Below are 16,893 nucleotides of genomic sequence, written 5' to 3' on the forward strand. Positions count from 1 at the left end.
CGCATCAGTCCTTCCAATGAATATTTGGGGTTGATTTCCTTTAGGATTGACTGGTTTGATCTTGCAGTCCAAGGGACTCTCAGAGTCTTCTCTAGCATCATGTTTTAAAAGCATCAATTCTTCGGCACTCAGCGTTCTTTATGGTCCAACTCTCACATCCATACATCATTACTGGAAAAACTATAGCTTTGACTACATGGACCTTTGTCAGCAAAGTGATGTCTCTGCTTTTTAATATGCTGTCTAGGTTCCATGAGGATTTCTAGGTTCATCATAAGGGAATGCAAATGATAAAAGGTAAGGGAGTCACCCACCACCACTGGCATTTGGCAGAGACTCAAAACAGGCAGAGAGGTGGGAAAGTTTGTGGTGGACAAAGGGAAGGTTTCAGGAATGCCCTGATTGGGGGCTGTCAGCATGGAGAAGCTACAGACAAACAACTAAAGTGGGGCATCCTCTGGTTGGTTTGGGAACATATAGAGCTTCCTCAGGATGCTCCTAAGATGAATACTAGGGAAGTACCAGTGATTGGTTAAGTCCTGGTCATTTAGGACAAACTGCCACAGAGGTTATTGTGTGGTTCCCTGGATTGGTTACTTCTGAGGTCAAAATTCTCACGTTTTATCTGGTCTGGTCACTTTCTGCTTCCTTCCCACATCCTCTCTGTGACCAAAGTGGGGAGAACAGATAAATCGTTCAGGTAAGTTTACTTCAAAGTGGCTTGAAGAAATTTTAGAAAGTAGAGAAAACAAATCTAGAGGAGGGCCTGGCAACCCACTCCACTATTCTTGCCCGGAGAATCCCCATGGACAGAGGAGCCTGGTGGGCTATAGTCCATGAGGTCGCAAAGAGTCGGACATGACTGAACAACTAAACCCAGTACAGCACAGAGTAAACAAAAGCAACTGACTAGCCCCAAATTCAGAGAAAATAAAAATAAAAAATCAACTAAATATCTTCCGCAAGGAAAATCAAGGGCATAGAGAATGACAAAATTTACATGTACTATAACAGGTAGCTAAAATAATTGCCGGCAAAGTCGGTTTATATGCAGCTTATCAATGCACGAGTTAGAATGAATGGCTGATTTATCCACGGTTAGTTCTGCAACCTTGAACAAGTCACTTGATCTCTATCAGCCGTAATTGCTTATCATCTGTAAAACAAACAGGCTGAATTAAAATCTCTCAAGTCCTTTATGGCTATAAAATTTTATGGTTCTATGATTCTGGTCACTTGGAGAGTTCTTTTATTCTACATGCGGCAGCTTTATGTCTGCCCAGTTAGATATATTAATTCATTAAGAGCTGAATTGGATAAACAAAACAAATTACACCCATGTTTTGTAAAAGTGGATTCATTCCACAATAATTTCAGAATAGTAACTATGGATAAAGCACTCTCCTAGGAGCCATAGGAGAAACAAAGAGACCAGAGACCCAGCACTAAGGGACTACAGTTGAGAAGTAAAAATATGCTCAGAATTAACTCTAAATAAACAAAGTATTCAGTGTCCTAAAATGATACAGAAAGTGCTCCAGAAAAATGACCAATACCCTGAACGCTCTGGACTCTTGAAAGCTGTAAACAGAATGATTAGCTAGTGACTTATTTTTTCGTACATATTGTCATTTGCATATCGTGACTGGCAAACAATTTTTGTTTGCTTTAAGTTTCCTTTGCTCTCACTCCTTTCCCCCTCAACTTTGGGGTTTGGGCCATCAGAGCTATAATAGCTGGTTCCTCCTGCAAAGGGCATTTAAAAGGAGGGTTTAGGACTTCCTTGGTGGCACACTGGGTAAGAATCCATCTGCCAATGCAGGGGACACAGGTTCGATCTCTGGTCCGGGAGGATTCCACATGCCACAGAGCAACTAAGCCTGTGTGGCACAACTACTGAGCCTGCACACTGCAAATACTGAGGTCCGTGTGCCTAGAGCCGTGCTCTGCAGTAAGAGGAGCCACCGCAATGAGAAGCCCATGCATTGCAACCAAGAGTATTCCCCAGTCTCAGCAACTAGAGGAAGTCTGCACAAAGCAACACGTACTCAGCACAGTCAACAATAATTATTTCTTAATTCTTAAATAAATAAAGGAGGCTTATGCCAGAATGTTGGCAACTCTACATGTGGCAAGATGTTCTGGCCAGAGAAAGCCAAGTCTCAGAAAACACTAAATAACTTCATTAAAGGGGCAATAAAATGTTCCCATGAAGCTGATTTTCTTCAAAGTCCAGTTCCTAGGAAGTGGTAAATACTGAAAATTACCATTTCCTGCTCTCCTCCACACCTGTCTAAAGCTACTGAAGTGTGGGGTAGGGGTGGGGTGGATTTTTTTAAAGATAACAGTTTCATAACGTTAGAATGCCTTATGTCTTCATTGGCAAGAGAGGGGTTTGGGAAGATTTTCACTTGCCCCTTCCTGGCTAGGAAGCCTGCTCCTTAATGTTTGCAGCTCTGTGGCGGCCATCCAGAGATGCTCCGATTTTCCCTAATTTAAGAGAAACAGGCAAACCACAAAATAAAAAGTGCTCCCTGCCCAGGAAGGACAGCCACTGCCTGCAGGCATGCCTGTCAAACTTCCTGTGGCCACAGTAAACAAGTCAGTCTCTTCAACACACCAACCAATTCTCGGGTACATTTTACAGTCTGTTACCAATGAAAAATAAACTGATACAAAAAAAGGCACTTTAAATTGACACAGCTCTCTCAAGGCCAGTGCAGAGCATATATGACTTTCTTGAATAGCAGTTGAGAACTGCACAAAGGCTGTCTGCGGTTTTTTTGGAGGGGGGATGTCCAGTTCAATGGAGGGCTTTCTTTTGCTAGCTGTATCTTCCTCTCCAGGGTGGCAGGCAGCCCTGAGCAGGTGCACTGCAGCGGGGAGGGAAGATGAGAGCAGGAAACAGGAAGTTCTTACAGGCCAGTGGCTCCTGGTTTGTCAATTACCAAAAACCAGGCACCCAAACATGACTCGGTATTTACTAAACCTGATAAGGGGTTTGGAGGTCCCGCCTGATGCTCACTCTTTGACTACAAATCCCCAAACAATTAGCAGGCACTTCTCTCGGTGTTCCTGCAAATTCTCCTGGGTGTGCCTCCTTACTTATATTCTGTGACTAAAAGCCCTCGAGGATGCTGCTAAGTCTGTAGTCAGAGTGTCTAATCATTATTCTTAACAAGTTCACCCCCTTCATGTGGCCAGACCAGCTACGGGATGCTCCCCACCCAGTCACAATGGCACACATCTGGCAAGGTGTTACCCACAAACGAGATACAGAGGGACAAAGAGCAGCTGCGGTCCCCAGAGGCCCCGACACTGCAGTAGGCACTGAACCACCCAAGTGTTTTCCCACCCCCTGGGAATATTCACTTCAGAATTGCTATTCTAAACTAACTCATTTCCACAAGACATAGATGTGGACTCCTCTACTTAATATTCATGTTCTCCCACAAAGCTTGCATGTAAACATATCCTTTAGAAACAACAACAAACTCACTGTTTAAAAGAGCTTGTTGGTAAAATCTTCATTAGCTCATCCTTTCTACAGCACAGACATTCCTTCAACTGGAAAAAAAAAATCTGCAGAGATGCTAATGCAAACCCAATATTCATTCTTGAGCATCGAAAGAGAAAAGGAGGGTGAACATGCTTTTCTAAATGATATGCAAAGATGAGCCATGTTTCTACAGAAGCCACTTCACCTGCACATTCCTGTGGAGTCCTGCCTGCTCCGTCCTTCCTGCCGTGTGTGTTATTCTGGTCCAAGGATTCTCAATCCTGGCCCCACATTAAAGGAGATCTGGATCTTTGTTTGACCATTTTTTAAAAAACTGAAGTATAGTTCATTTACAAGGTTGTGTTAGTTTCAGGTGTATAGCAAAGTGATTCAGTTACATATATATACATATGCATATATAGACCTATTCTTTTTCAGATGGGAGATTCATTTTTTTAATTTATTTTTAATCGAAGGATAACTGTTTTACAATACTGTGTTGGTTTCCGCCATACATCAACGTGAATCTGCCACAGGTATACATACATCCCCTCCCTCTTGAAACTCTCTCCACCTCCCTCCTCATCCCACCCTCTAGGTTGTTACAGAGCCCCGGCTTGAGCTCCCTGAGTCATACAGCAAATTCTTGTCCGCTATCTATTTTATGTGTGGTAATGTATGTTTCCATGTCACTCTCTCTATACACCCCACCCTCTCCTTCCTCCTCCCTCACGGTGTCCGTAAGTCTGTTCTCAGCGCCTGTGTCTCCTTTGTTGCCCTGCAATAATTTCATCAGTATCCCCTTTCTAGATTCCATATATATGCATTAATATACAATATTTGTTTTTCTCTTTCTGACTTACTTCATTCTGTATAATAGGCTCTAGATTTTTAAATATTCATGTCCAGACCCCAGTCTAGACCCCAAAGATTCTGATTTAATTGATCTGGAATAGGCCCCAGTGGTTTTAATACACAGCCAGAATTCAGGACCACAGGCTAAAATCAAAGGTGGTAAGTCACTGCGATCCATCACCTAACCCTAAATAAACGTGGACAGTGAGAAAGTGAGTACATTCCTAGCTCCGAATCTCCCGGAATTTTATATATGGGATATTATTAGAGGGACTCAAAACTGTTGTTTGTGCTGGCTTATTTTGGAAATCAGAGCATATTTTAGGAAAGTGACTGTGGGCTGGCTAGTTCCCAGTTGTTGCTTATTAGTTTTAGGTTGTGTACCATCAAACTTTTCCCAACACAGCAGAGAAGCCGGTTTCCCTTTGAAAGGAAAGGAAACCATGAAATCAGAGCCTGCTACTCAGAGATCATTTTCAACTAGACAATTAACAGAGGAGAAAAGTGAAGCCAAGAGTGAATACAATGAAAATCACTAACAGAAAGATGCCCCAAGCAACAGGAAACCAACGAAACAAGACCACAGTCCAATTTTCTGGTAGAAAATGGGGTGAAGGCCAGCCTCGGTGCTTCTGAGACTCCTGTTTCCTATCAGTAAGAGAACCCTCTGAGAACAGCTCTGCTCAAAAGATGCTCTTAGCCAGAGTCAGGCAAGTTCTCACCTGTCAGCAACAGAAGCAGAAAAATAAGTAGGAAAGGGAGCTCTTCAGAAGTCTTGCTTTTATTTTTTACTTAAAAAGCTGTTATTTCTTTTGAAATATACCTTTCCTGTATGTTTTATAATGTTAACTTTATTTCTTTTGTGTAATGATTTTCACAATAGATTTAGTTGGTTCTGATGCATGTATACAGAGTAGCCACTCAGTTAATGTTTCAGGAACAACTGAATTGAAAGCTTATATTTGCTGATACTGTTCAGTCGCTAAGTCATGTCCGACTCATGTACACATAAGGAACTGCCTACTGTGTGAGGCTCAGAGAACGTTTTTTAACCAGCGAGAGGGTAGATAATGCCCTTTGGTGGTCAGCAATGGATTAGTACTTCAAAGGACAGAGAAACCTTTGCTTGATCCACAGTAGATTTCAATGGTCATACGGGACCAGTGACTCAACCTTAGGGAGTTGTGCAGGCGAAGGAGGGGATAAAACACCTGTCCCACCAGATGTGCACACCTCGAATCAACACTGTTGCTCCCTTTCATGTTCTGGTACAGACACATCTGGGGCTTTCCAGGTGGCACTAGTGGTAAAGAACCCACCTGCCAATACAGGAGACATGGGTTCGATCCCTGGGTCAGGAAGATCCCCTGGAGAAGGAAATGGTAACCCACTCCGGTATACTTGCCTGGAAAATCCCATGGAGAGAGGAGCTTGGTGGGCCACAGTCCATGGGGTCACAGAGACAAACACGATGGAGCCCATGCATGCGCGTGCACACACATGTCTTTGGAAAACCAGGAAGAAACCGGTGGAGATAAAAGCCAAATCTTGCCTGCAAAGTGTGGTTGTGTTTTGCTGCCCACCCCCTGGAGCATGCATGGTACCCTCCAGAGATAGGAAGTGGGGTCGCAGGAGAGGCCAAAGGAAGACAGAAGGGGAACTGAATCTTTCTCTCTTGGCCTGGGTGCTAACGCCCAGCATTTTCCTTCCACCTGTCGAGTGAGAGATGATGGGAGCAAGCTGAGAACAAGGAAGCCAGATCCCCAGACAGACACACATGGACTAGACAGAACCCCTGGGCTCTGGAGAGGAAACTGCTGTGCATCCCTTGGAGGACAGAGCATCTTGATTTATGGAAGTCTCCCTGTTTGACTGTTCCTTTGTAATACCCTAGCACTGGGTAGTCTCAGAAGTGCCACAGGGAACCAAAGGAAGAGACACCAGGGAAAGCTGTTTGCCTGTGTCTGAGCCTGGGTATAAAGGGACAGAAACAGGTGGTCACACTCCTCAGAAGGAAACACAGAGAAGGTGACTCTTGGGGCTGCAGGGGAGGCTGGGAGTCAGCTCCCTCTCTTTACAGGGTCTTTTCTTGGAACTAGCTTTGGGAGCAGGGAACCTGGCAAAATCCCTCTTTGTTTTAAGAAGCTGAAAGAATCTGATGGTGGTTTACCTGCTGCAGCTGATCACCAGTGAAAATGCACTGGGCATGCTTTAGAGCAGTGCTCCCTAACCTTTTTGGCACCTGGGACTGATTTCATGGAAGACAAATTTTCTATGGACCAGGGCTGGGGGGTGATTTGGGGAGGATTCAAGCGCATTACATTTATCGTGCACGTTAGAATAATAAAAGCATTTGTACAGGAGGCAATATGATACCAAAAAAGCTTAGATTCTAAAGAGACCTAGATTTTAATCTCAGTTTCAGGCAGCCACTGAAACTTTCTGAGTCTCAGTTTCTGCATCAGTCAAATAAAGATTCAATACCTGGCCAATGGTACTGTTATTAAGTCTGGAGACAAATACGCATGGGAACAGGTATATGAGTGCTCAGTAGCGGACATGCTGCCACCATCAACGCTATCGCCACCTCCATCCTCCTCCTCATCACCATCCTCCTCACCATTACCTTCATCTTCATCCCTACCCTCCTCCTCACCTTCATCACCAGCATCCTTCTGGTCATAACCATCCTCATCATCAACAGCTTCCTCCTGTTCTTCCTCCTCTGCTTCACCGCCACCACCACCACTATCATCTCCAAGTCCTTTCACGTGCATGGCTTACTTCTTGAACAACAGCCTTCCTTTTTCGTGACGTGTTACTCATTCTTAATACTCACTTAAAATTTATTGCCACTTTTCCAAATAAGAGCAATATACCTAGCAGAAGCCTCTTCCTTCTGATAGCTTTTTATTTACTGGCATAAATCTTAGGGTTCAGCGTCATTTTAAGAATCTACACTCACAAGGTATCAACTGGAACCTGAGCTAAGTCTAGCTCAGCTTTCTGCTCTCCACAAACGGAGGGACGAAAAGGAAAACAGGTGCTCCCAGGAGGGCAGACACTGTTTCCACGGAAATCACACAGTCACTATGCCCGAGTACTGACAGCTACTTTGCCATCATAACATTCTGATTATACTAAATCTAGTTAGTACAGTCACACTCATGCAGTCCTTGAAAAAATAAAAGCAAATAGGAAATGCTACCTAAACGAGAAAGCCCAAAGCATGGAGTATGTCAGGAACATGGAGATATTCAGACTGACTTACAACTATTGACAATGTCAGATAAAAATCTAAGAGTCCCACTGGGAAACAGCATCATCTTTGAACTTAACAAAAAGCACAATGCCCTCACCGAATGCTAGCCACTCAAATACAATAATAAATATATGGAAATGGATGCCAGATGTCAAATTTCTATAGGTAAAATAATAATAGCCATTGCTTCTGTTTCTCCTCCCGGAACCTAATTTCCATCTTCTGGCCATTCCTGTGACTACTGGTGGAACCTTCCCAAGCACTCTTGCATCCTCCCTAGGCTGGTACCCAGATAAGTGGACACAGTATCCCATGACTCTTGTTTTCCTCTCCAGTGGGGCCTAAATGATACAGTCATTTCATTATGATTTACATTCTATTTTTCAAGTACAAAGTGAAATTTGAGCTGGCTAACAAGCCGTGTTTGAACAGTAAGGCTTCTGCATACAAAGTACATTTTCCACCGTCATCTGAACCAGGGTTCTCAGAGGGCTTAATCTGCAGCTAATTCAACACTTGTGAAGTCACTAGCTTTGCATACTGAACACTGTGACCTGGGAGGCAAGTGGCTGGTCCCAGAAGGCTCCAGTCTCTCTTTGACACTATATATAGAGAACTAAACCTTCAGGATCCCCTCCCTGAGGAATTCTAGCTTGGCCCGAAGACCCTCTGTGGTTTCACAGGACAATCTTTGCCTCCATAAAAAAGGTGGGATCCCTGGATTCTCTGCTCAAGGAAAAAAACGCCCAAGGGAGACACAGGAGAAAAAGCTTAGTGTGGACACCTTTCTAAATGACCCCACCATCTGAACAAAAAGATGCCATGTATAAACCAGGAAAACAAAGCTGGTTCTTTCCTGAGAATCAAAGAATTGATGCTTCCAAACTGTGGTGCTGGAGAAGACTCTTGAGAGTCCCTTGAACAGCAAATAGATCAAATCAGTCAATCCTGAAGGAAATAAACCCTGAATATGTTTTGGAAGGACTGATGCTGAAGCTGAAGCTCCAATACTTTGGCCACCTGATGCAAAGAGCTGACTCATTAGAAAAGACCCTGATGCTGGGAAAGATTGAGGGAAAGAGGAGAAGGGGGTGACAGAGAATGAGATGGTTGGATGGCATCAGCGACTCAACAGACATGAGTTTGAGCAAGCTCCGGGAGATAGTGAAGGACAGGGAAGCCTGGCATGCTGCAGTCCATGGGGGTCACAAAGAGTTGGACGTGACTGAGCAAACTGAACTGAACTGATGAACCAGAAAGCAGTTCCCAGCCTTCAGAACTCTTGAGAAATAAATTTCTGTCATTTATAAGCCACCCACCTCTGGTATTTTGTTACAACAGCTGAACAGACTAAGCTAGGAGGCAAAGGTACTTAAACTATGCCCTAGTTAAGCCATCTGAGAGTTTTAAGAAGGTAGCATTGGTCAACAGGGTCTAGGGTTTCAGAAAAATTAAAGTGAATCTACAGTTTGAAAAGCCTATGATGTTTGGCAACTCAAATTAATTGGAGCTCTTTGGGAAAAGAGCATCAGTAGCATGGTTGGGCAGAAGCTGTGCTGGAAAGATGCTAAGTGAGTTGAGGGAGGAAGCACGGCAGTTGAAGGAGGCAGAAACATGATTTAAAGTCTAGTAGGGAAAGAGGGCAAGAAGAAGGAAAGGAAAAAAAGAGAGAAGAGGGGGGCATTCTGAAACCACTGGGAGTGACAGGGTGAACTCACTGTTCCAGAAGTCAGAACTTCAGAGGAGAAATCCTCCCACTATGTGTTGACAATAACACTAAGTGTTGCTTCCTTTGTTGTTGTTGTTTAGTTGTAACTTTGTGTCTGACTCTCTGAGACTCCAGGGACTGGACCATCATGGAGTTAAAGAGGAAGTGCGCTCACAGAGGGATCTGCCTCCCCAGTGTTAATGTTCTAACGTGTGTGCTCAGTCGTGTCCGACTCTCTGTGACCCCATGGATTGTAGCCCACCAGACTCCTCTGTCCACGGAATTCTCCAGGCAAGAATACTGGCGTGGGTAGCCATTTATTCACAATCCTCCTGACTCAGGGACTGAACTCTAGTTTCTGGGTCTCCTGCACTGGCAGGGCGGATTCTTCACTGCTGCGCCACTAGAGAAGCCTAATGTTCTAGACGATACCACTAATATTCAACCCAAGACAGGGGTGCCACCTAAACTGCCACTCTGCCATCTTTTCAGGCCACCTCCCAGGGTCTGTGTCAAGGGGCTCTGTCCTGGAGGGGCCCTGCCAGGATTAAACAAACACACACACACATACCAACAACCAACACACCAGACATCCACAGTGAGGGAATCAGGGCTGGATGTGTGGAAATACGATTAAAGTCAACCCCCTCAACTGGAGGGAAGCACTGGTTTTAAAGAAATAGCCACCTTATCCTTTGCTCTGCAGCAAGGAGACTCACTAGAAAGAACATCTAATGTTGAGTAACAACTTCTTTCTGGACTTTTACTTTTATACTTAGAAAAAATTACATACTAATGTATAATAACTTGACATTGAGGAAAATCCTGTGGCTACTTGAACCAATGGGCTTATCCTTCCAACAGTACCTTTCCTGGGTGGTCAGCTCCTCAGCGGCCTCCACTTCCTGTGGCACCTACCCTGGGGCAACTGCAAAATGACCCACGTCCCTCAAACCCACTCTGATGTCCAGGACAGTATGAGACAATCCACCTCTCCCTTTGTTTCTAGAATATTCCAGAAAGGTACAGAGAGAGGGGTCAAACAGAGCGAGCAGGCACAGGACCGGAGCCTAGGTGCTCAGCACATCTCCCTTTCCTACAGCCACATGGGGAAGACGGACAGGTTTCCCAGACTACGACCCCTCCAACAGCAGCACTTTCCATATTTCCCTAATCATTCAAACAGTCTGGAGCTGGCTTCTTCCTACTGTGCTTCTGAGAAGTAGTACCGCCAATCTGTTGCCAAGAAGCTGGCACATAGGACCAAGGTCCTCAAAGATACCTGAAATGGGAAGGAAATAGTCCCAGAGGTTCATCTTTAACCCAGACTCTGAGTTCCTTTGCAGCAAATTCCAGGGAACCAGAGGCAGCTGGGGGCAGGAAACGAAAGCAAACACAGTAGCCTGCAGCCATCACTGCATCAGCACCCAGGAAGGGGAGGCAGAAAGAACAGCACAGATAATTGAAACCACCCAGGGAATTTCTGGAACCGGATCCCATATCTCACACTGGAATGTGGCCAGGGCAGAACCTTCAGTCTCTGTAAACATACCACAGCGCCTTTCAAAATGAGGAAAAATTGACCTTCCTGGAGGTCCAGAGTTAAGACCCTATGCTCCCAGTGCAAGGGGCATGACTGGGTAAGATCCTGCATGCCACATGGGATAAAAAAAACCTTCCAATGAGTAGGAGTCATTTTCTTGCATTCTCCCAAGGGATGCTCTACAAGAGAACCAGCGTGGTGTGTGGATAGCGTTCTGGAGGAGGAGGCCAGAAACCATCGCTCTGGTGGCACACTCACATGAGTCTGTTCTGTGACCTTGGGCCACTCGCTTGACTTCTCTGGACCTGTTGTTCCATCTGGAGGTCAAGACAACTAGACCAAAATCTCTAAGGTCCTTTTCCAGTTCTAATGCTCAGTGACTGCCATGTTAGGGGAAGAAGACAGCAAGAGAGACAAATAGTATCTGCTTTCACAGCTTAAGAGAAATAGTAAAGCTGATGTATTCCTGACAACTGCAATCACGCCGGGCATCAGCACCATGGTACGGTCTCCGCTGGATGAGGGAGCCGCCTCCCTGTGGCTGGCAGTGCGTCCTCTGCCAGCAGGGCCTCCGTGGGCTTCAACAGGGAGGCTGTACGCATGTGATGTGGCTTCTGGGAAGGCACCTCCTCCCCGTTTCCACTGTCCAGCAAGATGTCCCTCATCCATGCAGCAAACATTCTTTGAGCTCATACAACGTGCCAGACACTGTTATAAGCACTCTGTATGCATTGGTTCTTTAATCTCCATAACAACAATGTGAGGTAAGTACCAACCTTTTCCTGATGATGGAGGCACAAAGCTGAAATCGTTTGCCCGAGGTCATTCAGCTTCTAGGGCTTCTCTGGTAGCTCAGTGGTAAAGAATCTGTCTGCCAATGCAGGAGACACGGGTTTGATCCTTGGGTTGGGAAGCTCCGATCCCCTGGAGAGGGAACCAGCAACCCACTCCAGTATTCTCGCCTGGGAAATCTCATGGGCAGAGGAGACTGGCAGGCTACACAGGGTGGGAAACAGCTGGACACAACTTAGTGACTAAACAACCACCACCACCATAGCTTCTAAGTGGGGCAGTCAGGTGAAGACTTAGGCTCATTCTGAGGTCTTCACTAATATTTTATACTGACCCTCTAATGGCAGTGTAAAATAGAGATTATTTTCTTTCACTATTAATGAGCAGCCCTATACAGCGGGCTGCTGTCAACATCAAGAGTATGTGGCCCTGTTTTAACATGGGAACACCAGACAGATCAAATCATAATGGGAAAGACAGACAGATCAGGGTCTGACTTCCTGTTCTACCTACTTAGGAGGCCTCCGGAAATTTCTTAAATAAGTCCCAGCTCCTCAACTGTAAAATGTGAAGAATAATATCCACTTCAGAGGTTTATAGTGAAGATTATACAAAACGAGGCTCCTAGAAGTCCCAGCTAGTTTTTAAATGATGACAAAGTAGAATATTTGTTTTCAAGATCTCAAAGGGTAGACATGTATGGCTCTAGACTTCAGATCACAAGGTTGGGACAAAAGCTTGAATTCTGATTTTAGAGTTATCAGTCTGTTAATTTAATCAATTGACATCTATTACCTTTTTAAATCTATTGCTATTTCTTCCTACTTATTGGGAATTATAAGACTTTTTTTGGCTATTTGGCTTGTGAGATCTTAGTTCCCTGACCAGGGATCGAACCCAGGTTCTCAGCAATGAAAGCACGAAGTCCTAATCACTGGACCGTCAGGCAAGTCCCAGGAGTCATAAGACTTCTGATTCCCAAGGGCTGCATCTACAGTGAACAAAGTTCCCAAAGGAGTTTCCTAACAGAAGGGCAAGCTGGGGATCCAAAAGATGGGGAACATCTCCGCAATGTCTCCCCAGCTCCATCTCATCCAAATTACACTCTCTGCACTTCAGTTTCTCCTTCCACAAAATGGGTATAATTTCTGCTCTGAGCTCTCCCATTAATTTATTCTGCACTCTTAGAATAGCATGATGAGAGTAGCAATGCCTAACATTTGCATAATCCCTAGCACTGGAAGATTTTAACTTTTTTAAAAGGCTTCTCTTAGGCCTTATCATCTTATTTAGGCACCCAGACAGCAGATTATTGACAGCCTTGAAAGTATATTGACTAAATTAAGCAAAAGGAAGTTTTTGCTCTTAAGTGGAAAGATGTAAAAAAAAAAAAAAAAACACTGAAATGCATTTAAAATGTGTATAAGTGTATATGTAAATATGTATATCTACATATACATACATGTGTCCATATTTATGCACATATGTAAATGTGTACATTTAGCACATCAGCTCTGTAACCTTCAACAAAAACGAAAACACCACATCCATCACACCACTGAACTTGTTCACAAATAAATATCCTTGACTGTTAGGATTCCTCAGTGAGACCTACCTCATGCCTGAATCATGTAGTCAACCTTATTTTTAAAATATGTATAAAAGAAAAATGTAAATAGCTAAAAATAAATATTAAATCCCATTTACCAAATTCCAGATATATATGTGTGTGTGTGTATACGTATACACACCCACACTATTTTAGAAATTATTTCTTTCAGTGTATATATAAAAACTTCAGACCAGTCACCTAAGACTCTAATCTCAATCTTAGACTGACTTGGAGGATAAAAGTCAGTGATACGGCTTTCAAATGGTAACCGTTTAAACCACCCAAAGGAAAACCTTGGACTTTAAATAGTAAAATAAAGTCTATTCACCAAACTTTATAGAGTTTAAACTAGATAATGAGTCATAAATAAAGCTTCACTAGAATCACTTATCCAAATAGACAATGATGCAACTATGTAGAAAATAGAATTGACACCACCTAAAGTTTAACAGAAAAGAAACACTGAACTTTTGGTGTATATTTCTTTCTTTTTCTGTATTTGTCCTCCTGGTTTTATCCCAGGCCTCCTTGTACTTAAGTCTTTCAGGTTGTGAAGGATCCTCCAATATAAGCTTTTCTGATTTTTTTTTGAAATATCAAACAAGATATATAAGTATATATGTGTACACACACACTTAGGTTGCAATCATTCAAATGAAATTTATATGAATCATTAGCTAAGTAAGCTGACTGAAGAAAAGAGAAAACACTTCCCAAGATAATAATAATTTAGAGGAATTTAAACCACCAACTAATCCACACAAGGGTTGAACTACCCAAGCACACAGTCAGATTAAATGACAGGGAGACTGCACACGGAAATAAGCATGCAAATAACTGACACTGTTTTTAAAAGTGTGATAAAACACAATGTTTCTTCAAATACTCTAAATATCTACAGAGTCATATATATAGTATAAAAGGTGGCAGGAACAGCCAGACTAGATTAAGTCAACTCTGTTGCTACAGAAGAATCATCTTCCCCTCAAACCTGGCTGGACTTCTAGAAGGCTCCCTGCCCCCACTGGCTGATGGAAAGCCCATGGAAATCAGCAGAGGTTTCTTCCCTGCTCTAGTCTCTACTGAGTCAGCACCTGCACCCAGCGTTTCTAACCCTCATTATCACCTGAATTCCCCTCACCCACTCCTCCCCTCGATGCTCCCCACCTTGCCTTTAGTTCTGGGCTGGACTCTGGAAATCCGTGGTCTCAGGAAGAGGACCTCACAGGCACAGTCAGGGGGAACAGAGGTAAGCCTGGTGCCATGGGGTCTCAGAGGGAAGGGCCCACTAGGGAGGGACAATCGGGGGAAACCCTGAAGAAGAGGGTGTCTCAAACTGAAGTTCAGCCCACTGAAGCAGAAAGGAAAGAGGAGAGGCAGGGGTCTGGATCATCCGTGCAGGAGTCATTTGTGCCTTTTGGAGGAATCAACTTGAACTTGGAGGGTGGGGAGGTGAAAGCTGCTGATGGCAAAGTGGAGGGGAGGGTGCTGTTTACCAAGGAGTCTGGATCCCATCAAGCAAGTGACTTCACAGAATTAAGGTGGAGAGGGTCAACAGCAGATGTGCAATTAAAATCTCACGCGCACAGAACTGGAAGGAGGCATGAAGAAGGAGTGTGTCTGATCATAAGGGCCACACTTCACGTGGTACTTGGGAAGCAGAAAACACACGCAGGGAGACACTCTGGAGGTTCACGGTCCCTGGAAAGATAAACCACAGTTCCTGGCCAGACTAGTCTGAATATCCCTGTTGCAGCAAGGAACACCACCAATTCTAGTCTCCTCCTATTCACAGCAATACCCAAGAAATTGATAGAACTCATAAAAATTCACTGATCCTGGATCTCAGGTCAAATTTTTTAAATGTTCCTGGATTATCTGCTATGGACCAAAAGCACCATGGGAAAGCCACTGGGAAGCATCACATGTATCCTCTTTTGGCTGTACAGTCACATTGGCACAAGGCCAAGTGTATTTCTTATACATATGCCCACCGTTAGGATGAAATAAACAATGCCCAGCAAATAGTGGTCTGGACAAAGCTGAGTTTACAGTCAGATCCACAGGGCTGGAAGAAATGGAGACGTGAAGTACAGAGTTAAAGAGGAGAAAGTTCACCAAATTCGGCAAGATTCCAAGGTCGGGTCTCCAATAGGGCCAGATGGATTAGCATTGGCTCTTATGTATGTCTGATGCTTTCACTAAGACTGGAGTGAACAGGTCCAAGATGGGCTGTGTCAACTTTCCAACGGGACTAGAGTCCTGCAGCTGATACACCTGTCTGTGCACGCTCCAAGCTTGACAAGATTGTGACTTTAATCATAGACATATAGAACGAAAATAACCACCACCAAATAACCTAACCACATCCCTCAACCTGTTTTGCTGGAATTGCATAGTTTTTCCAAAATTCAGGGAACTTTCAGCAAAAGTTTTTCAGGGTAGCAAAGGGTTCCAGGATCATAACAGAGAGACAGCCACCTCCCTATTTGCTATCACATGGCCTCCAGACATTCCTTTTCACACTTCCTGCCTGTGTCCTTAATTCTGAGAGTATGTTTCCACAGGAAAGGTCTCTCCATGCTGGAACACCATCTTCTAGGCGGATTAGATCCTTAAAAAGTTGTATTGATGTCTGAGAAACTCAAGTATCAGTTTTACCAGCTTGGCCATTTTCAGTCATTGGAGAAGTGGTTTTGTTCACTCTGAATCGATGAATTTCTATTGAAGTGTCTGTTTCTCTGACACACACAATAAGCTGGCACTTGGCAGTGATTTAAAGAAGCAAACGGGCCAGCTTGCCGTCAGAACAAAGCTGCAGGAGCAGAAGCAAGCCAGATTTAAACGAGTTAATTTACAGAAAAGCCTTTCTCTGAAGGCTAATACTTAATTCAAAACCAGCTGTCCTCTCCTTTGGGGGCTCAAGCTGCCTGCCTTGCCTCTAGTTAGTCTGTGCTGAGAGAAACATGTCTAGTCCAAGAGAGCCAGGGAGTGAAGCTCCTGTAAGGAGGGCCCAGGCCTCCGGAGCCTGGCTGTGGTGCTGACTCACGCTCTCCCAGCAAGACAGCCTCACCGCCCTGTCCGCGATCCACCCCTGACCTTGGCCATAGCAGATCCTGGGCGTTGGTGTCTGCTGCCTTCCGCAGCCCTGATTCCCTTCGAATGGCAGGCTTGCCACTGAGAGTCCTGCTGACTTGACCAAGTCTTCTGCCAGCCTCTCCAGTCTGGGAATGGCCATTACTGTCCCTACAACCCGGCCACCCCCAAAGAGCCAGGTTCCCACTCCTGAACCCCACTAGTGGCTGGTGCCTGCTCCCCACTGAGGGGAATAACAGGGTTGAGTCAATTCCCCTCTAAGGATGTAATCAAGCTCTTCAAGAGGGACCACATTTGAGTTTGCTCCACTGAACGAGCCCTCTCACCTAAAGGAAGCATCACCTGGTATGTGAGTGTGTGCACACATACATGCATGTTTACGTCTGGTGTGTGTGTGCGTGTGTGTGCACACATATATACATGTTTACGTCTGATGTGTGTGTGCGTGTATATGCACACATATATGCACATTTATGTCTGGTGTGTGTGTGCGTGCATATATGCATGTTTACGTCTGGTGTGTGTG

At 44.4% G+C, this 16,893-nt stretch overlaps 1 protein-coding gene across 3 annotated transcripts in view; it reads right to left on the reverse strand.

Moving 5' to 3' along the window:
* Positions 1-16,893, reverse strand: part of CAMK1D (calcium/calmodulin dependent protein kinase ID) — a 408,921-nt gene that overhangs the window by 223,767 nt on the left and 168,261 nt on the right. The window lies entirely within an intron of this gene.

Source organism: Moschus berezovskii, chromosome 15, assembly GCF_049115385.1.
Source record: "Moschus berezovskii isolate FMDL1 chromosome 15, NW_MosBer_1.0, whole genome shotgun sequence".
Lineage (NCBI taxonomy): Eukaryota > Metazoa > Chordata > Mammalia > Artiodactyla > Moschidae > Moschus > Moschus berezovskii.